The 22,650-nt window shown below is 44.6% G+C and overlaps 1 long non-coding RNA gene across 1 annotated transcript in view; it reads right to left on the bottom strand.

The window, feature by feature from the left end:
• Nucleotides 1-283: 283 nt before the first annotated feature.
• Nucleotides 284-22,650, bottom strand: part of LOC102950750 — a 30,415-nt gene continuing 8,048 nt past the window's right edge. The window contains exon 3 of the long non-coding RNA XR_001511939.2: nt 284-971. This is a non-coding gene — a long non-coding RNA (uncharacterized LOC102950750). The remainder of the gene's footprint in view (nt 972-22,650) is intronic.

The following is a 22,650-nucleotide window of genomic DNA, read 5'->3' as shown; positions in this document are numbered from 1 at the left end:
AGAGAGACAGAGCATGAGTGGGGGAGGGGCAGAGAGAGAGAGGGAGACACAGGATCCAAAGCAGGCTCCAGGCTCTGAGCTGTCAGCACAGAGCCCGATGTGGGGCTTGAACTCATCGAACCATGAGATCATGACCTGAGCCAAAGTCGGATGCTCAACTGACTGGGCCACCCAGGCACCCCTAATTTGCATTTTTAAATTAAAATACATTTTTTTTTTTTTTTTTTTTTTTTTTTTTTTTACTGCTTCAGTTACCAGTGGCTTAAAATATTTTTATCTCCTCAGTTGTGTGGATTGACTGGCTCAGTGGTCCCTTGGCGGCCAGGGGGAGGGGTCTCTCACATGGTTGCAGGTCAAGAGTCAGATGCAGGTTCAGCTGGGCTGTACATCCAAGATGGCAGCATCTTGACTCTCATATCTGATCTCAGCTGGGATGACCAGAGCAGGTAGAGTCTGACAGACTGTATTGCTTTCTCCTGTTAACTTTCCACACAGCTAGCTTAGCCTCCTCATAGCATCTGAGTCTCAAAGGAATCAGACTGCTTACATGATGGCTGGCTTGTTCCAGAGCAAGCATTCTAAGAAACCCAGGTGGAAGCCAAAAGGCTCCCTATGACCTGTCCTCAGAAGTCACATGACATCACTGTCAATGCTTTCTTTCTATTAGCCAAAGTCATAGGAACAGCCCAGATTCCAGAAAGAGGACAGCACAAGATCATGAATACTAGGAGAGGTGGTTTACTGGGGGGCTAGCTTTGAAGACTAGCTACCACGGGCTGCCCTCTAGCACTTCAAAGAATCATGTTCCTCACACATTTGAATACAATCATCCTCAGAACCCCCACAGTCTCATCTGTGACGTTATCAGGCTTACGCTTCAGATCCAGAACTTCAGCATCTCCATCAGGTCTGGAGAAGAGGAAGCCCCTCAGGTGTGGATGCTTGGAGATAACTCCTCCTGACTTCAAGTTCTGTGAAAAAAAGAGACAAGTTATCTTAACCCCAACAAATGATAAGGAGGTAGACACAGGGTAAATGATATAGATACTCTCATTCAAAAAGGAGAGGGGCACCTGGATGGCTCAGTAGTTTAAGTGTCCGACTCTTGATTTCAGCTTAGGTCATGATCTCACAATTCGTGAGTTTGAGCCTCGCATCAAGTTCTGTGCTGACAGTGCGGAGCCTGCTTGGGATTCTCTGTCTCCCTCTCTCTCTGCCCCTCCCCCCCTGCTCAAAAATAAATAAATAAACATTTTTAAAAAAGGGGGGGGACAAAACTTGTATGGAACAATTCTGAAATCAAGCCAATTTCTTAATTAGATCCTAGTCCTGTTCTCTGGGAGTGGGTGTCTGTGGCTCTCAGTTCCATACTCTGAATTATCCTTCTTTTTCTAGAAGAAATGGTCAGTGTTTGTAACCACATTGACTTCTCAGCCTGTTTCTTGCCCATAAAAAAAGACTCTTCGTTTTGAACTGTCTCTGTCCCTTTCAATCCAAGCTGAAAAAAAATTTTTTTAACATGTGGGTTTATTATATATCAAATTAAAACCTACTCCATTAAAGAAAAAGCTCCTCTCACCTTAAGCCTGCTTAAGCTTGCTATGAGATTCTCAATCCCATTGTCCAGCAGAGAGGATCTAAGAGATACACTCTTAATATTCTTAGAAGTCCTGTTGTGTATCCAAAGGGTCTAAACACATGCCCTTAAATATTTCTGAGCTCTTCACAAAGGTATTACAGCCATACCTTTCACTATACCTGAGACCACATTTTACTGGCAGCACCCAGGATTTTCTTTGTCCTGAGGCGAATCCTTGCTTTTTGAGCCTTTTGCTGGCTAGAATACAGACCTGACCTCCTTAGATTTACTAATTCTGCTCCAAAACTTCTTTAGTTCATCTCAATCTTCTCCTATTTTATCAGAGCCAGCTGAAAGAAGCCAATTAGCACTTTGAACATTTTGCTTGGAACTGGCCTTAGACGTATCACAAATTCATAGGCACCCTTTCTGTTTTCTCCATTACTGTAGGGGATGGTCTCACATATTTCTGCCAGTGAATAGCTTCCGTCCCCTTTTCTATGTTTCAAGACTTCAGTTTCTCCCTAAGGTTCTTCAGCTTCTGCCCCCAAACTGTCCCAAAGAAAATGCCATGGGTTTTAAATTTTTGTTACAACACTCACTTCCAACACTGTGGTAGCTGGTCTCCAAAGAAGGCCCCAGGGAACAAACCTCCCGGTATTTATGTGGTCTGTGGACCCTGTGTGGTCCCCCCCACACTGAAGCTGGGCGGTGACTCATGCTAACACATGGAACGCAGTGGGTATATGTTGCGTACATTTTGGATGTAGACTTTAAGAGGACTGGAAGCTTCCTCTTCCTCCTTTTTGGAATACTCACTTCTGTGAGTTCTGCTACCATGTGGGAAGCACAGCTACTACTAGAGAGACCGTATGGACGGAGAAAGACCAAAAGATCATATGAAAAGGAGGAAAGAACCAGCCATCCCAGCACCTCAGTTGAGCCTCTTATGACTCCAGCCCCAGCCACCAGCTAGCCACAACCGCACGAGAATTTCCAAGCAAAGCAGCAGAGGAAATGCTCAGCTAAGCCTGGTAAACCCACAGAACCATGAGAGATAATAAAATTATCTTTAATATTGCTTTAAACCACTAAACTTTGGAGTGTTTTGTTACATGGCAATAGCTTACGAAAACAACTGAATACAATCACATTTTGTTTCTAATCCTTTAGGTCATTACTGTTCACTAGAACACAAATTATGAGTTCTCTATTACAAAAGCATGATGACTGGGGCACCTGGGTGGCTCAGTTGATTGAGCATCCGACTTCTGCTCAGGTCATGATCTCGTGGTTCATGAGTTCGAGTCCCGCATCAGGCTGTGTACCGATGGCTCAGAGTCTGGAACCTGCTTTGGTTTCTGAGTCTCCCTCTCTCTCTGCCCCTCCCCTGCTTGCACTCTGTCTCTCTCTCTCAAAAATAAATAAACATTAAAAAAAAATTTAGGGGCACCTGGGTGGCTCCCTTGGTTAAGCATCTGACTTCAGCTCAGGTCATGATCTCGCGGTTCACGAGTTTGAGCCCTGCATCGGGGTCTGTGCTGACAGCTCAGAGCCTAGAGCCTGCTTTGGATTCTGTGTCTCCCTCTCTCTCTGCCCCTCCCCTGCTCATATACTATCTCTCTCTCTCTCTCTCTCCCTCTCTCTCTCTCTCTCTCTCTCACAAAAATACATAAAAACATTAAAAATTTTTAATAAAAAAATTTTTTAATAAATAAAAGCATGACTGATTTTGCTGAAATTAAGGCAATAAAATGAATTTCAAAGAATAAATACATGCTAATTTATGAATTATAAATGTCTTTGTTTGTATTATTCATCCAAACATCACTGGCCCATGAACAGAGCCCCTAATGTATATCAGCAATAATTCAGTTTGGTGGTCTTCAGCATTTTGCAAACTTTCAGTCATATAAAAATAATAACTACATATGCATTTTTTAAAATTTTTTAATTTATTTTTGAGATAGAGACAGAGCATGAGCGGGGAAGGGGCAGAGAGAGAGAGAGACACACAGAATCTGAAGCAGGCTCCAGGCTCTGAGCTGTCAGCACAGAGCCCAATGCGGGGCTCGAACTCATGGGCTGTGAGATCCTGACCTGAGACAAAGTCGGACACTCAACCGACTGAGCCACACAGGCCCCCTGTGTATTTTTAATTTTATCATTTTGAAGGTAAACTCATCAAGGCTGAAGGACAGAACATACTTTAATGAACAGTTTGTTAGCTTGACTTACAACTTTTGACTATTTAGACATATGGTCTGTGGGCCTCCACTTATACCCTTCCCCCAGGAGTGGAAATCACCAGAACAATGTAACAGGTGCCTGACCAAGGGGGGAGCCAGAGGTACTGCAATAGCCAGAAGAGAATTTGGGCACTTATCTGGGCCAGAAGGAACACCTGAGCAACTACCTCAAAAAGACCAGAGAGGAGCATGGGAGTGGAGTGGGTCCTGAGAAGCCAACCTGTCCCATCTGCAGAGCCAATACTGCTCCCCTGACCAAATCTGAATGGTCTGACCTGGCCTGGGACCAGGTACGGGAATACCACAGAGCCAAACCCCTCCCCAGAGTCATCTTAAAACCTGACCTGTTCTGGAGAGCATCACATCCTTCCAAGGCCCTCAGGTCCGGGCCCAGGGCCTCGTGCTAGGCCAGGAGGGAGCCATAGTCAAACGGAGTCAGAGTTTGCTACTAGTGAGTACCTGAGATCCATGCTTTTTACATCCAATCATTTTCACATTTGCAAATGTCTTCCTTTCCCCCCCCAGTTTCCTTCTATGCACCATACTGAAAAACCCTCATCTTTTCTTTGCCAACTTCAGGTGAAATGGATCTGTCCCCATTTTGATCAAAAGTGTCATGTGGGGAGAAGAGAATGGAGGACAAGGAGGTAGAGTAGAGCAGGTGGTAGTAGCTACAGGCCTTCTTGAAGGCCAGGAGAGCTAGACACGTGTGTGGCCCGGATCACACGTATGTCTCAATTCTGCAGGACTGTGCAGTAGATGATCGGTTCCCAAGACTGCACATGTCTGGGGCCTGTGTACAGCTCTCTACCTGCCTGGGCTCTCCTTACTGGTATAGGGGTCCCTGGGCATGAGACTCTCAGAAATTTCAAGGGGAGCAGTTGGGGAGGATGGCTGACCGTACGCTGGAGGACCAGGCTCACAGCTCTAGTGTGGAGGAGGCATTGCCTGGTTTTGAGTCCTTGCTCTGCCCTTTTCTAATCTGGAGGCCTTAGGCAAATTACTTAATCCCTTTGTTCCTTAGTCTCCTAATCAATAAAATGGGGAAGATGATGATGATGATGATGACTACGACAATGATGGTGGTGATGCTGATGATGGTGGTAATGGTGATGATAGTGTCTGCACCCCTGGGCTGCTAAGAGGATTAAATGAGTAACACAGGTAAAGTGCTGAGAACAGAGCCTGGCACACAGAAAGTGCCAATGTTAATGGTTGCCAACAGAGAAAACAGTCCAGGAGAAACATGGGGTAAATGTAGACTTTTGTGAGGATTGTTTCTCAGTTAAATGCAGATATATTAAGGTGTACTCAGATCTCTTCAGGCCAAAAGTCTTCATGTGGTTCAGAGCCAGTGCCCTGGCCAGGTACAGAGGTATCTTACACACAACAGCCAAAATATTTTTTAAAAGGTCTCCTTGGGTTCAGATTAAAATTGTAGTCAGCCACCCAAGGCAAGGAAATGTGACTTTGGATGCCAATGACTCTGGTTTGTCCTGGATTTCTGTAACTTGTACACTGAGGAAGCCTTTGTCTTGTCCCCCATGGAGCCTCATTCTATGACATACTGAACACTGGACTTGGAGTTAAGACTTAATGTTGAAGATTTGCAGGGCAACCTCAGGCACATCCCTTCCCATCTCAGAGACTCCGTTTCTAGCCTATAAAATGAGGGAACTGAACTAGACACTCAAAGTCCCTAGGTCTCTCTAACATTCTGAGACAATGATTCCTCACCACCTGCCCAAGCCTGGTCCTGGACCAAAGCCCACATCTGGCACAGCATCCACTCAGCAAGGAGCCAAGGAAAGCCATAAAGGCGGCTCCTTGCCCTCCTTGCCCTCCCCTTTGCAGAGAGCTCTCCCCCAGGCCTAGGAAGCTAAGAGACTTCCCATTTGGACCCACCTCAAAGCCTCCAGTGGGGGGCACCTGTCTCTGGGATGGAGTTGAGGAACAAGAACAAGGCTTGGGCAAGCACAAGGAATTAAGACCATGGTCCAGGCAGTATCCTGCACTCACCAAGGACAAGGGGGCGGAAAGAGGCCAGGGGTCCTGAGATCCCAGGAAAAGCCAAAATGTGATTCAGCCCCTGGAGGTGAAGGCAAGTCCGGCCTCCTCCCTCAAACCACCCTGAGCCCCCAACATGGGGTGGGGGCTGTGAACCCAACATCCACTATAGCTGGTGCATTATTGGAGTCATTTGAAAGCTCACTCCCTGAGAATTATCAAATTAGGCCATTGACTCAGAAGGCTGGAAGGTTCTGCAAGGTTCAGAGCCATGGTTGAGCATGCATGTTGCAGGGATCCCATGCCTTGTGATGTGTCTTATGAGTATGGCAGTGCATCTACCTACATGCAGAGGTTTCTTCACATCTGTGGGAAGGTCTGTGATTGCGCCTAGGGCATCTGTGCGAAAGATGGCAGAATAGCAGGCAGTTATGTGTGCTTTCTAGGCTCGAATCCCAAGTTTACCAATTACTAGCCATGTGACCTTGAGCTGTCACCTCTGTGTGACCCAATTCACCTATCTGTTAATTGGGATGAATGACAATAGTCACTCGTGAGGTTGTTGTAAGGATTCAATTGCTTAACCCTCTTGTATAGTGCAAAAACAATACCTATTGTATTCAACAATACCTATTGAGATTCAAGTGCTTCCATGTAAATATTTACAGGTGTCTACTTGTCTTTGAATATGCGAATGTACACACCTGGGTGTCTGTGTCTCTCTAGGTATGTTTAAGAGAACTTTTGGTGGTGCCCTGGATGGTAATGGCAGCTGGCATTTATTGCCTGCTTACTGGGTCAGGCACTGCTCTGAGAGTTCTACAGGTATTCACGTGGAAACACACATGAATATGAGCAGCTGAGTATGTGTCCAGCCACATGTGCCAGTGAGTACCTGTGAGTGTGGCCAATCAGCCCTGCCCGGTAAGTCCCCTTCCTGAGTAAGCTGTGTGAATGATGAAGGCTCATACCATGGTCTGCCTGCCCACAGCACTGAAGGAGGACAGTGAATTATACCCACCACCCACCCCCCTTTCCCAGGCTCCTAGTTAGCTTGAATTACCATCTCTTCTTTCCTCCAACAGGAGAGGGCAAATGAGGGGCCTGGAGAGGACCTCACCACTCACAGCCTTCATCTCATCCTACTCCAGCCCTGGTCTTGCCTTGGTCCCGGGAAGCTCAGGAAGGATTCCCACTGGGTTGGGCCATCTTTTCACAGTGTGTGCCTCTTTCTGCTGAGTGGAATCTACTTCTGACTCGCTATGTATCCTCCCTGGAAGGAAATCTAACACAGGCAAGATAGTGAATCCTCCCTGTTGAGAAAGCCTTCACATTTTACCTGTCATATTTCCTTTGGTTCCATTGTCCAATGTTAGTAACATTTTAAGCATACAAGGACATTTGAAAATGTATGAATGTGCTTTTCTTTCTTGCCCTGTGAGTTCATGACCTCCATCTTCCTTGGCCTGAGGCATCCATCTCTGCCTGAAGAGAGACTAAGATGAAGGTTTGATGTAGACAGAATGAGCAGAAGAAAAAATGCTGTAATGTTTGGCATCTGACAGGAAAAATATGATTATGTTAGGTCAAAAGTCTTCTAAACCAAGCTGTTCTCTTAAGAGCATATTTTCTGGATTCCTTCCTTCATCTCTCTTCTTGGGTGTGACCATGGCGTTTTATGTAACAGATGCCCAGGCAAGAGAAGAAAGGGCTTTTTGGTCCACTCCTTCCTGCCCAGGGGACAGCAGGAAGGCACCAGGAGGAAAGAACAAGGGGAACTAAGCAGTCCGGTCTGGCTTTGCTCCAGAGAAGGAACCCCAGTGAGGGCCCCTGTCCGGTCTCCCTTTGGAACTCTGGGAAGACTAACAGGGGCTAGACTAGGAGTTACATAAACTCAGCTTCAAGTGCCATCATTGGCAAGAGAGCAGGCAAGTGACCTTGCCGGGAACCCAGAGGACGCCACACTCCGGGCAACTCCTTGCTGCCACTAAATGTCACGTAAGCTGCCCTTGTATGTCCATACCCCTTGACACCATCTTAGTGAGAGAAGCAAGGGAAGACAGGCTGAGAACTGAGCCCTTGCTCCAAGAGAAACAAAACATCGCTGGGGCACCTGAGTGGCTCAGTCAGTTAAGCGTCCGACTTCGGCTCAGGCCGTGATCTCATGGTTCATGAGTTCGAGCCCCGCATTGGGCTCTGTGCTGACACAGAATCTCTGCTTCATATTCTGTGTCTCATTCTCTCTCTGCCCCTCCCTGACTTGCATGCGCTCTCTCTCTGTCTCTCAATCAATAAATAAATAATGTAAAAACAAAAAACATCACTGAACAGGACACGCTAAACCATCAGGTCCTGTGATGTTAAAATTGAGTTGAATATTTTGTTGTTTTTCTCACTAGTCTTCAGGTAGGGGTTGGGAGAAAGACCACATTCATTAGAGATGAATAAATAAATTACTTCTTTTCTGCACAGATGAACTGAAATGTGTTAAATTTTCAACCCGTTGGCACACACAAAAATAGAGGACTCACCCACCTCTGCCCCCGCTAAAATGCCAGCTGGTCTTTCTGGCTAAAGACAAAAACCCGGCAGAGGACAAATCCTTGCCTCTGGATCCTAAATTGCCACCTCCAAGCAGTGTGGGACGGGTCGTGGCAGAGCAAGACAAGGTTTCCCTTCAGCCTTCTTAGGCTCATGCACACCAGGTCTCCTCCTCCTGGCTTGTCTGTGCTGTTTTGAAGGAAAAGAACAAGATCTTAATTCTCTTTCCAGGCCCTTCCTGTCCGGGGCATTCAGGCTCCCAGCCCTGGCCACTGTCTCAGAGGCCACTCAGATCCCTACCCCCCACCTCCCTATGGGAGGTGGGACTGTGGGGTGTGAACTAAGTGAGGTCCAAGGTCTTACACACCAGTGTCTGGGAGGAGAGGCCCCGGAGTGACCAGCACAGGGGGAGGGCAATGCTGCCACCTGCTGGAGCCCTGGGGAGAGACAGCTGTGGAGCTGTGTTCCACGGGCGTTGGGTGGAACCACTTCAGAATCTTGCACTCAGATGATTCACTTTCCTTTTTCCAGAACAGCATTCCACCTATTCCCTCATTTGGCCACTTGGTTTGTAGGTTGGAGCAGGATCACCATCTCATTTTATGGATGAGGAAACTCTGCCCTAGAAAGAGCGGCATGCCATGTGAAGTCACATGATGGGAGGGGAGGGGGCTTAAAGGCAACATTTGGAATATCTGGAACGGGAAGGGCCCCTTTATGAATGAGGTTGACTGGGCCATCTCCAAGATCCAGGGAGATGGTGTAAGGGAGGGAGGGGGCATCTACATCTTCCTTCTGGGACCGATGCACAAGGCAGTAATGACACCCCTACAGTTGGCTCAGGGCCTGACACATGCCCACAATGATTTTGTTTCCTAAGGATTCACACACACATTACTGCACGGACCATTTCGGCTACTGTGGCTCCAAATTCTGAAATGCCAAGGGCAGGCAGGCTACCAGGGCAACCTTGACCAATGCCTGTCTTGATTAACTGGGCTCCTCCATCCCCCAGAAGGTCCACCCCCCAGGGCCCACCTTGGTCCCTATTCAGAGTTCGCAGTCAATGTCCTCCTTGGTTCCCAAGTCTCCAGGGTCTAGATTCCAGCTCTGCCCCACAGTCTGATGGGTAGGACTCCTCAAGTCACAGGCTGTCCTCCAGAATTGCCCACATTCCACTCCCTTATGCCCAGAGACCAGCCGACAAGGGCACTCAGACAGTGACCAGAGTCTCCCCCCTCCCAAGTCCCCATGGCAGAGTCAGCTCCTCCAGACCCTCTTCCCCAGCAGGAAACTCCACTTCAGAGGCTGGTCCCTCCCAGCCTGCTTCTCCCACCATGAAAAACTGTCAGATGGGGACGGTCCAGAGCCAGGACCGGGGTCTGAGGCCATTTGGCCTCCAAAGGCACCATCCTCAGGCAGCTAAGCCAGCCCTGGGTTCTGTCTCATAATCACGTCACTAAAAGAAACATCTCTGAGGAGGGTCAGACAGCAAACTGGAAAGCCATGAGAAAGAACTGAAGAAAAAGACTAACTCATCTCAGGATGGGCACTGACTTTCCATGCACAGAATCGATCATACAGGGAAAGCCCTGACTTAACAAAAAGTTGCAACTTCTCAAAAAAGTTCTCAAAATTCGGGGGTGGGGAGTGGAGAGAGTTTTTGCAACAATCAGGGTGACACCTTAACACGTTTTGTCCACAAATTGTCTTTCACTGTCCTTGCTGTTTTTCTGTTGGTAAACATCAGGTTGTTTGTTTATACATGAAACAGGAAAAGGTTACTTATTTTGAACCCTCTGAATTTTGAATCTGTGGCTATATTACCTATTGAATTAAAAGGGGAGAGAGAATGATATTGTAAATACAAATGAAACAAAATATTTTAATAGATTCTGTGTGAAGAGATGATGAATGAAAATGTAATATTAAAAAAAAAAATTCCTAAGGGGCACATCTGTCACAGCACTCAGCCCAGAAACCAGGGAAAGGCAGACTGTAAAACTGATGAAGTTCCCTCTGCTTTCTGCTCCCTGTCTCACTGCCAAGTACTCCTCTTTCCCAAAGCCCTCCTGTACCCATACCACGCCTTCCCCTCAGGAGGCCTTTGCTCAACTCCCCAGTGCCAAGGATGCATTTGGGGCTTTACAGTGCAGACACTATTTCACATTCTGACATCAATGTGCAGGCCAAACCCACTGTTAGGCAGCTAATCCACAGTGAGTCACCACGTGGCGCTGGTGTGCGCTTTGAAAAAGAGTTAAAAGTTTGTTGTAGTGATGTCTTTTGATGAGAATCTAGAAGGCCTGAGTCCTGATATACAAAATAGGTGATAAGAGAGTGGGATCCTGAGGGCCAGCATCCTTGAAGCCATTTTCCCAAATGGCAAGGGCAGCTGGAGGACGGATGAGGACCTTTCCTATGCCCCCCAGTGAGGATAGCAGGGGGCCCCTGTGATCAGCAGGGGGCAGACAGGCAGATGACTGGGGGCTATCTCTGCCCCCAACTTGGAGGCACCCTGGCCATCTCTGCCTCTCAGCCCTTCCAGCTGAGGCCTTCCCTTGACCAAAACGGTCTGTAGGACAGAAAAGTTGCCTCTTCTCTGCCCACGTTCCACCCCCCACTCCCACCATGGGGGAGCAAGTCTACTTATCCTGATGTGTTTTGTGCACACCAGGAGATGATTTGGCCCATGTTATAAATTCATTAGTTCCAGTACAGCAATCTCTACCCCTCTTCCTCACAGCTGTGCTCATCGGTCACCCTTACCGCCAAGACTCTGCATTGGCCCAAACCTCCTCTTCTCCTGACCAACCTCTGACCTCTCCCCTCTCCCCTCTCTTCTTGTCCTTCCAGAGTCCAGGAAAGCCAGAAAGCTGTGGACAGGCCCCAGGCTGCCTACAGGCTGCAGATTAAATAAGGCCCAGCGGCTGGTGGTTTGGCGGGCTCTGCACCAGCAATAGTGCTGCGGGGAGCCTTCTAAGGCAGAGCCACAGCGCCACCTGGTGGTGGAGAGCCACCTGCACAGCCAGGCCCTGGCCAGCCCAAAAAAACTTGGTTGGGTGCCTCTTCCTTCACTATCTCACTGTCCAGTCCGTGAGGCCTTCTCTAGATCACAGGAGAACCCCAACCCTGAGGACTGAGGACAACTGTCAAGCTGAGGTCCCAGCCACATCTCTGACACACACACCCCCATACACAAAACAAAACACCTAGAAAGGGGCCTGGGCTTCTGTGTCAGGGAGACTTGGTACTCCTATATCCTCTGTTTGGAAGATGTCTGAGTTCAGGCAATTACATAACTTCATATGCCTCAGTGTCCTGCCTCTAAAATGGGTGCAATAAAAAGGCTACCAAGGGATACATTCAGTAATAAAGGTCTAGAGCAGCAGCTGGTTCACTGCAGGTGTTCAAGAAACAATGGTTTCCTTTCCTTTCTGTCCCAGCTTGGTGTCTGGAAAACCCAGACTTACTCCACAGCAGGGCTGAGGGGACAGCCAAAACTCAAAGCCTAAGATGAGAAATGATTCTACCTCAGCAACCCCAAGAAACCATTCCAAGCTAACTTCATCTGACGCTCTCTGCCTCTCTCTGAACACCTTGTTTAGAGTGACCAACCCTCCTGATCTGCCAGCGACTGATGGATTTTTCAAAGAGCAAGCGACCTTCAGTGCTAAAGCTGGGGATGTCCCAGGCCAACCTGGATGAGTTGATTGTCCCCTCCTTACCTTTCCTAGCAGTCCAGCCCAAGGGCTTCGCTGGGCCCCAGAATCTTCATTACAACACTCCCTGGGTGATTCTTGTCAACACCAGTCACCACCCCAACACTCTCCTCGGCTTCTGGTGGCAACACTACTCATCAACTAGACAGGAAGCCACCTGAGGCACGACACACACACAATGACAGACCTTGGAAAGACTCCAACGAACTTTCCAAAAACTGGGCTCTGGATCTGGATCTGCAAAGCCAACCAGCAGCAATGGAACATATTGTCTACTCAGCTTCACAGTCCGCACCCATGTGTTGCTCCCCTATTATCCTTCCATTTATTCATTAATGATTTGTTGAGCATCGGTTGGCCTGGCCCCTGGATTTATATCCCAATGATGGGAAATAAACGATTACCACTTACATAAACACAATAATTTTAGATAGTAAATAGTAGTAGTAAATACTGTATATAGCAGTAAACATATAGTAGTAAATACTACACCACGTTCAAATGCATCTCTAAGGAGGTGATATTTGAGCCTTAAGGAGCTAGCCACTCTAAGACTTGGATGAAAGTGTCCCGGGAGAAGGAAGAGCTGCAAAGCAGAAATAAGAAATAGACTAGAGTGACTGGAGCACAGTAAACAGAGACAGAGTGACAGGAGCTGAGGGTAGAGAGGCGGGCAGGGGCCAGTCCAGGCATGCAGGGCCTTCTGGACCACTGCAAGCCTTTGCATTTTATTCTGCATGCAATGGAAAGTCATCAATGGTTTTAAGCAAGGAAATGACAGAATCTGATTCATGTTCTTAAAAGCTCACTAGGGTTTCTGTGTAGAGAAAAGACCAGAAAGGACCAAGAAGTGGGAAGTAAGGAGTCAGCTAAGAGGCTACTGCTATAGTCCAAGTAGGAGATGACAGGATGTACAGATGCACAGAAGTTCTGGAGGGACACACAGGACTTGCTGGTGGATTAGAGATGAGGAAGCAGAGGGGTACAAGGAAGGCTGCCTCCTAAGTATTTCACTTAGAACCCAGGTGAATGGATGAAAAAGGCATTTTGTGGGATGGGGAAGACTAGGGGAGGATCAGGCTTGGGAGGGAAAGCTCAAGTGCTATGTTATTTTATTTTTATTTGTAAGTTTATTTATTCATTTATTTTGAGAGAGAGAGAGCATGAGCAGGGAGGGGGAGAGAGAGATGGAGAGAGAGAATCTGAAGCACACTCTGTGCTGTCACCATACAGCCCAATGTGGGGCTCAATCCCATGACCATGAGATCAAGACCTGAGTCGAAAACCAAGAATCAGATTCTTAACTGACTGAATCACCCATGCGCCCCTCAAGTGCTGTGCTTTGGGTCATCCAAGTGGAGACGACAGGCATGCTGATAGAGACGGCTGGGCTTCATACAAAGGCACACAGAACCCTCTATTAACTCTATCCTCAGGCCAGCTTACTAGTGTGAAAAACTACAGTAATTTTTAGTTTAGCTATAAGCCAACGTTGCCTTTTCTTTCTGAAAGAATTCTCATTAAGAAGTTTGAAAAATTGGTGGTGCCTGGTGGCTCAGCCGGTTAAGCATCAGACTCTTTGCTTTTAGCTCAGATCATGATCTCATGGTTAGTGAGTTCAAGCCCCACATCTGGCTCCTCGCTGACAGTGTAGAACCTGCTTGGGATTCTCTCTCTCTCCCCTGTCTCTCTGCCCCTTCCCTGCTGTGCACACTCGCTCATGCTCTTGCTCTCTCTCTCTCAAAATTTAAAAAAAAAATTTAAAAAAAAGAGGAAGAAATTTGAAAAATTGGTCATCAGTGTAAAATGATGTTTTGTACAATAACAACCATGTCAGTCAAGACCCTTTTTGGAGGGGCACCTAGGTGGCTCAGTCAGTTAAGCGTCTGACTTCAGCTCAGGTCATGATCTCACAGTTCGTGATTTCAAGCCCCAAGTCCACTTCTGTGCTGACAGCTCAGAGCCTGGAGCCTACTGCAGATTCTGTGTCTCCCTCTCTCTCTGCTCCTCCCCCACTCACACTCTGTCCCTCTTTCTCTCTCCCAAAAATAAATAAACATTAAGAAAAAAAAAAAAGACCCTTTTTGGTTACAAGTGGCAGAAACCCAAGTCTGACTGGCTAAAGCAAAAGGGCACTTTTCCAGTGCGCACAATCAAACCACAGAAAGAGAACTGGTAAGGCTAATCTTAAGAATCAGAGATGCAAACACTTCTAGACCTCTTTACCTCTTCTCCCTGTCTCATTAAATGTAGGCCTCATTCCCCCAGGCCAAGTAGCTCAGCCAGAAGGATGCCAGCTAGACAGATACCTGCTGGGGGCAGCAGGAAGCTCTAGATTTATATTTTTTATGTTTCTAAACAGAAAGAGAAAAGGACTCTTCCCACATAGCTCAAGATAGAAACTCTGATTGGGGAGGGGGCGGTCACTCTGAGTCACATGCCCATCTCTGAACCAGTCAGCACGCAGTTGGGGTGACGTAGTATGACTGGTCCAGGCTGGTGGAGGGTTGCTCACCAAGTGCAGAGGGGCAGAGTATGTTGTAAACAGAAGAAAGGGGAAATAGATGCTGGGAACATAGTACAGAATCTACTGCACAATTTGTTTTCTGAAAACAGAAGTAAGAATTTTAAAGCAAAAAGATATCTTAGAAGCCACACACACACCATCCCACCACCAATGCAGGATTCTCTTCTATAACATCCAAGCTCCTTGTGAAGGATCCATCACTTGTGAAGCTGGGAAAGTACTCCTTCACCAGTCAACCCGTCCCATTTCTCAACGGTGGCGATTGTTTTAAAAGTAAATGTGCTTCCTTATCATCACCCGTGGGCTGTGGTTCTAAGTTCATGTTCTTAACTCTAGGTCAACAGTGAGTATGTCCACTCTTCTCACAGATATTTGAAAGCAGCACATACATCCCTTTCCAGCCCACTTTTCTCCAGGATCCAGATTCCTTGGAGTTTCAGCTGTAGTCATCATGAATGGCTTAATCTTATGGGAGTAGGAGGGGCATCTAGTCCCCAGATCATTAACATTAAGGGTTGTTGAATCAGGACTTGGTGGGGAAAGACTGGGGATCAACAGAGGGAGGAAAGCACCACAGCCCAACTGGCTTCCCCCACGGCATGGACACCACCCCAGCTACCTGCCTGGGCTCCCAGGGGCCAGCCAGCCAGCAGAGAGCATAAAACCACTTAAAGAGAATCCAGTTTTACCATTTAAGAAAGAGAAAGAAACTCGATGAGATAAAAATAAATTCAGGAGAAAAAGTTAAAAGGAGGCTAAGAAGAAATAAAAAAGTACAAAAGGGCAAGGTGTCATCAAAGTTGTTTGTTTTAGAGAGAGAGAGAGCTCCATTGGGAGAGAGAGGTGGGGGGTGGGGTGGAGGGAGGGGGAGAGAGAAAGAGAGAAAGAGAGAGAGAGAGAGAGAGAGAGAGAGAGAGAATCTTAAGCAGGCTCTGTGTTCAGTGCAGAGCCCAACACAGGACTTGATCCCATGACCCTGGGATCATGACCTGAGCTGAAATCAAGAGTCACCAACTGAGCCCCCCAGGCCAGGTGCCTCTGTCATTAAAGTTTTAAAGAAAAAGCATATCCTCATTAACAAGGGGGTGTGTAAAGGAATGAAATAGTTACGACAGAACAAAACTGTTTTAAAAATAAGAATAATTAGGGACTATTCAGATTATATAATAACAATTACTCAAATAAAATAAAAAGAGTTTTTAAACAACTTTAAATGTTATAAGGCTAAAAGATGAAGCTGAAGGGGACAGGACAGACTCAAGGGCCAGAAGCACCAGGCAGGGCTGACTGGGGTTGGGGAGAGGTCTCCTGGGCTTCTGCTAAGTCTGGGGTTGTCTCCAGGCCACCCCTGAAAGCTGAGATGCCTTCTGTCCTGCCAGCCATGCCTTATGCCAGAGCCTCCAGGAACTGTTGGGGAAAGGCATTCATTGGGGGGCCCCCTGGAACTGGAGAAGTGTATGCCCCACCAGCATCACTCAACCCCTGCCTTTCAACCACTGCACTCATGAGGTGAATTCTAGAGGCCTCACACTAATGGATGATCACATCAGAAACCCTCTTTATTTTTTTTAAATTTTTTAATGTTTATTTATTTTTGAGAGAGAGAGCGAGAGGGAGGGAGAGAGAATGAGCAGGGTTAGGAGACACAGAATGTGAAGCAGGCTCCAGACTCTGAGCTGTCAGCACAAGCCTGATGTGGGGTTCGAACTCATGAACCACAAGATCATGACCTGAGCCAAAGTCGGATGCTTAACTGACTGAGTCACCTAGGTGCCCCCAGAAACCCTCTTCAAGGGTAATTTCACACATCTGCAAAATATTCCATGTATATAAAATAGGTATATAATTTATATCTTATATGTAACATTATATAACATTATAAATTATATCTAACATTATATCTTACATAGAATATAAATTATTATTTACATAATTACCTATATTTTATAGATAGATAACCACCCCTTGGACCAGCAATCCCACATCTAGAATCTACCTCAAAGATATTCTGGCCAAAAATTCAAAGCAATTGAATAAATCTCTTCATTGCATCAGTAGCTACGAAACCAGAAGACTGAAAAACACCCAAGTGTTCATCAGTACAGGCCTGCTGAAGAAACGATGGTCCACCCACATGAACAGAACACCACACTGCTGTACTAAGGAAGGAGGAAGAGTTCTATCTGCAACCCTAAAATGATCTGCAGAATACACTGAGTGAAATCAGAGGAATAGGATAGCTTTGGGGGTTTTCTTTTTAATTTTTTAAATTGTTTTTTAATATTTATTTATTCTTGAGAGAAAGAGCACAGCCAGGGGTGGGGGGAGGGGCAGAGAGAGAGGGAGACGGAATCTGAAGCAGGCTCCAGGCTCTGAGCTGTCAGCACAGAGTATGAAGCAGGGCTCTATCTCACCAACCTTGAGATCATGACCTGCCTGAGCCAAAATCAAAAGTCAGACAGTTAACCAATTGAACCACCCAGGCTGCCCCTGTATTTTTCTCTTTTTAAAAAGTATGCATTTCCTAGTTCTAGCCACTGAAAAGGGCTTGAAAATATGACAACCATAGAGTAGCAGTGATCAGCTCTAGCACACAGATTGTGGTCTCCTAAACAACAACATTTCCCTACAAACAGAAGCAGACTCTGGGGTGCCTGGGTGGCTCAGTCGGTTAAGCATCCAACTTTGGTTCAGGTCACGACCTTGCAGTTTGTGAGTTCAAGCCTCACATCAGGCTCTGTGCTGATAGCTCGGAGCCTGGATCCTGCTTCAGATTCTGTGTGTGTCTCTCTCTCTGACCCATCCCCTGCTCATGCTTTGTGTGTGTGTGTTTCTTGCTCTCAAAAATAAGTAAATATTTTTTTTAATTAAAAAAAAAATACAGACTCCTAGGAGAAATGGTTGATACCAGGATTAAAGAAAAAATACAAAGTGCATTTTGGAATATCTTGTCATGCCAGGAACAAGAAGACTATCAAAGATCTAAAGTTATGTCAAAAGACTCAGAAGCCAACTGGATGGCACTTTCTCTGTCCAAACATGAGACAGATCAAGCATCAACAGCAATAGCAGAGCCAATGAATCAATAGAACATAACAGTCCTAAATACTGATGTAGCCAATAAAAGAGTTGCAAACTACATGAAGCAGGAAAAGGTAGAACTAAAAGGAGAAATACAAAAATCTAGGATTGGAATTGCTTATTTTCATACCTTCTCTCAAAGATAGATAGAACAAGTAGACAGAAAATCAAAGATATAGAAGCCGTGAACAACACTTGAAACTAACTTGCTGTCATTGACATTGATAGAACACTCTTCCCTACAACAGCATGATACACATTCTCTTCACATACATCAGAATCAACTGAAAAGCAGGAAAACAATAGAGAAAATCAATAAAACTGAAAACTGGATATTTGAAAAAGATAAAGTGAAAAACCTCTCATCAGACTGATCAAGAAAAAAAAAAGAAAGAAAAGAAAAAAGACACAAATTACCAGCATCAGACATTTGCAGGGACATCACTATAAATCCTAAAGGCAAGAAGGGAATATTATGAATAACTTTATGCCAATAAATTCAACAAATTTAATTAAACAGACAAATTTCTTGAAAAACACAAAATACCGAAGCTCATTCAATGGTAGGTAACCTGAATAGTCCCACATCTATTAAATAAATTAAATGTATAGGTTAAAAAAAAAAAAAAACCTTCCCATAAAGAAAATTGCAGACCCACATTCCCTCGCTAGTGAATTCTGCAAAATATTTAACAAAGAAATAATACAAGACTTATACCTCAAAAGCTACAAAGCATTGCTGAAAGAAATTAAAGGCCTAAATAAATAGAGAGATGTACCTTGTTTATGGAATCCAAAGACTCAATATTGTTAAGTAGGCAATTCTCCTAAATTGATCAATACATTCAATGGAATTGTTGTAGAAGTTCCAGGATGTTTTCATAGAAAATGGCAAGCTGATCCTAAAGTTTATATGGAAAGGTAAAGGACCTAGAATGGCCTCAACAGTTTTGAAAAAGAACAAAATTCTTTTAGATTACCTGGTTTCCAAACCTATAGTAATCAATACGGTGTGGCATTGGCATAAAACCACACTGACATATAGGTCAATAGAATAGAAGGATAGTCCAGCAAAAGACCAACACATTTTTATGGTCAATTTATTTTTGACAAGATGTCAAAGCAATTAAATTAGAAAAGGATATGCTTTTCAATAAATGGTGCCAGAATATCCATACACAAAAAATTAGACCTCTACTTACATCACCCGCAAAAATTAACTCCTAAATGTAAGAGCTAAAACATAGAATAAAATCTTGGTGACTTCGAGTTAGGCCAAGATTTCTTAGATATGACATCAAACATACCATCCATAATAGAAAAAAAGGTGATAGTTTGAATTTCATCAAAATTTTTAAAGTTTTCTCTTGAAGAGACTCCATTAAAAAATGAAAACTCAGAGCAATGTGGCTGGTTCAGTTGGTACAGCATGTGACTCTTGATCTCGGGGTGATGAGTTCAAGCCCCATGTTGAGCAAGGAGCCTACTTCCAAAAAAAAAAAAAAAAAAAAAAAAGGAGAAAAAGAAGAGAAGAAGAAAAACCCAACCACAAGCTGGGAGAAATTATTTTCCAGCAAAGGAATTATATCTGCAATATACAAAAACTCTTACAACTCAATAATGAAAACACACACACGCACATAAAGGACAAAAGATTTGAATAGACAATTCACCAGAGAAGATATACGAATGTCTAATCAGCATTCAAATGCTACTCAACATTATTACTGTAGTTTGTTGTAAAAAACTACAGGTAAAAAAACCTGTAAAATAAAAAACTACCTTTGGCAGTTGCTAGGGCATCAACTCATTATTCTTGAAGATTAGTAGAAAAATGAAAAGAACTGGGAAGAGTCAAGATTGCGGAATAGCATGGAAGCTTTCCGTGTGTCTCGCATCCATGAAATACAGCCAGATCAACACTAAACCATCCTACACACTTAGAAAACCGATTGGAAGATTAACACAACAATCTGCACAAACTGAACCACAGAATTCAGCAGGTATGTGACACAAAGAGCTGAACTTGGGGAGCAAGAAGCCCTGAAAGGTAGGGAACCCCTTTTGCAGGTGGAGAGAGGACGGAGATGGGGGGGAGCATATGGGGAAAGCACCCCTCCCCAAAAGAAGCTGGAGAGAAAGTGGAAAATTGGAAACAGCCGCAGGGACTAAACTAAAAAGGGAGAAAGGAGAAAGGAGAGGGTTTAAATTCCATTAAGACTAAACAAGCGGAGCGCAAAGGCTGCAACTCCGCAGCCCGATACCTGGCAGTGCTCTGGTGGGAAAGGTGAATCCCCAGGAACAGAGTGGGGTCCGGGAGGATCTCAGGCCACACGGGGAAAAGTGGTTCCACTGCTGGAGGGACATTTGGTAGAGACTGTTGAAGCCACCTGGTCCCAGCAGACCCCAGAAGGCAGCCACATTCGCTGGTGCTGGGGCAAGATTGTTGAGGGTGAAGCCTGGTGTCAGATGTGTGTTGCGATTTTCCATGGTCCCTGAAACGCTGAGGCTACAATGTCTCGCGATTTTTTTGGAGGGTGGGCTGGCACCTGGCCTCAGTCTTGGGGCACTGGCAACAGCAGGGTCCAACAGGCGTTCCTGGGTGCAGCTGACATTCGGCCATTGCTCATTCAGCCATTGCTAGGTGAGACCCTCCCGTAGAGCCTTAGAGCCGCGGAGTGGGTCAAAGCCACAGTCCTTCGGAAGTAAGGGGCCGGGGAAAACAGCCGCATCTGAGACAAAACTTGGGAGAGAGGTACTGCCTGGGGCCTGGTGGCGGGGAGTGGACGAGAGCTGAAGACGGAGGACCGGTGCACGACTGCTGATCCGGGAGAACAGACTGGGTGGCTGGGCGGTGCCATTTTTCACCGCTCTCGAGCATGTGCATGCGCCCTATGAGCACCGCAACAATCCACCCCAGTAGGCTAGCAGCGCCATCTAGGGGAGAGCGGAGCTGTTACACCAAGCCCTGCCCAACTGGGCCAACTTCACTCTTCAAGAACACAAACCTCAGCACCGGCTTAATTTATGGACTAAAGAGCTACATGGACCAACCTCTAGGGGAAAACAAAGCAATTTCAGTCTTACTTAAATCTCTTAGCAGGTTCATCTATTCATTTTTTTTCCTCTTTTTCCTTTTTCTCTTTTACAGTTCTTTTCTTTTTCTTGAATACAGAAAAAGAAAAAAACTCATTTTTATTTTCAATTTTTATTAAAAATATGTCTTTAATTTTTATTACTATATTTTTTACTTTTGTGTAAATTTTTTCAAATTCTACTTTACTTCCATCATTTTATTTTAGTCTACTTCAGTGTACTCACTTTTTCAAATTTTCAAACAATTTCCTTTTTTCTTTTTTTTCTCTTTTTCATTTCTTTTCTTTTTCTTGAATGTGGAAAGAGAAAAACTTCAGTTTTACTTTCAATTTCTTTTAAAAATATTTTTATCTAATTTTTATTACTATATTTTTTGCTTTTATGTAAATTTTTTCAAATTCTATCTTACTCCCATCATTTTATTTCAGTCTACTACAGTGTATTCACTTTTTCAAATTTTCAAACGATTTCTTTTTTGTCTTTTCTTTTTTCTTTTTTTATCTTTTTTCTCTTTTTCATTTCTTTTCTTTTTTCTTAAATACAGAAAATGAAAAAATTCATATTTCTTTTTAATTTTTATTAAAAATATTTTTCCATAATTTTCTTCTACTATATTCTCTACTCTTGTGTATTTTAGTCTACTTTAGTGTATTCATTTTTTCAAATTCTCAAACGATTTCCTTTTTTTTCTCTCCTCCCCCCCTTTTTTTTGTTTGTTTGTTTCTCTAATCTGTCAAACCACTTTCTACACCCAGACCAAAACACACCTAGGATCTAGCATCATCTATTCAATTTTTGTGTGTGTATGTTTTTAATTTTTAATTTTAATTTTTTTTATTTTAATTTTTTTAATTTCAATTTTTCTACCTCATTAATTCCTTTTCTCCCTTCAAAATGACAAAACGAAGGAATTCACCCCAAAAGAAAGAGCACGAAGAAACGACAGCCAGGGATTTAACCAACACAGACACAAACAAGATGTCTGAACCAGAATTTAGAATCACGATAGTAAGAATACTAGCTGGAGTCAAAAATAGATTAGAATCCCCTTCTGCAGATATAAAAGAAGTAAAAACTAGCCAGAATTAAAAATGCTATAACTGAGCTGCAATCACGGATGGATGCAGTGGCAGCAAGGATGGATGAGGCAGAACAGAGAATCAGTGCTATAGAAGACAAACTTATAGAGAATAACGAAGCAGAAAAAAAGAGGGAGATTAAGGCAAAAGAGCATGATTTAAGAGTTGGAGAAATCAGTGACTCATTAAAAAGGAACAACATCAGAAGCACAGGGGTCCCAGAGGAGGAAGAGAGAGAAATAGGGGTAGAAGGGTTATGTGAGCAAATCATAGCGGAAAACTTTCCTAACTGGGGAAAGACACAGACATCAAAATCCAGGAAGCACAGAGGACTCCCATTAGATTCAACAAAAACCGACCATCAACAAGGCATATCATAGTCAAATTCACAAAATACTCAGGCAAGGAGAGAATCATGAAAGCAGCAAGGGAAAAAAAGTCCCTAACCTACAAGGGAAGACAGATCAGGTTTGCAGCAGACCTATCCAGAGAAACTTGGCAGGCCAGAAAGGAGTGGCGGGATATATTCAGTGTGCTGAATCAGAAAAATGTGCAGCCAAGAATTCTTTATCCAGCAAGGCTGTCATTCAAAATAGAAGGAGAGATAAAAAAGTTTCCCAGACAAACAACAATTAAAGGAGTTTGTCACCACTAAACCAGCCCTGCAAGAAATTTTAAGGGGGACTCTCTGAGGGGAGAAAAGATGAAAATATATATATATATATATATATAAATAGATACCAAAAGCAACAAAAGATTAGAAAGGACC

Source organism: Panthera tigris, chromosome A3 (assembly GCF_018350195.1).
Source record: "Panthera tigris isolate Pti1 chromosome A3, P.tigris_Pti1_mat1.1, whole genome shotgun sequence".
NCBI lineage: Eukaryota > Metazoa > Chordata > Mammalia > Carnivora > Felidae > Panthera > Panthera tigris.
Note: the sequence above shows the minus strand (reverse complement) of the source record. Positions and strands in the feature narration are given on the sequence as shown.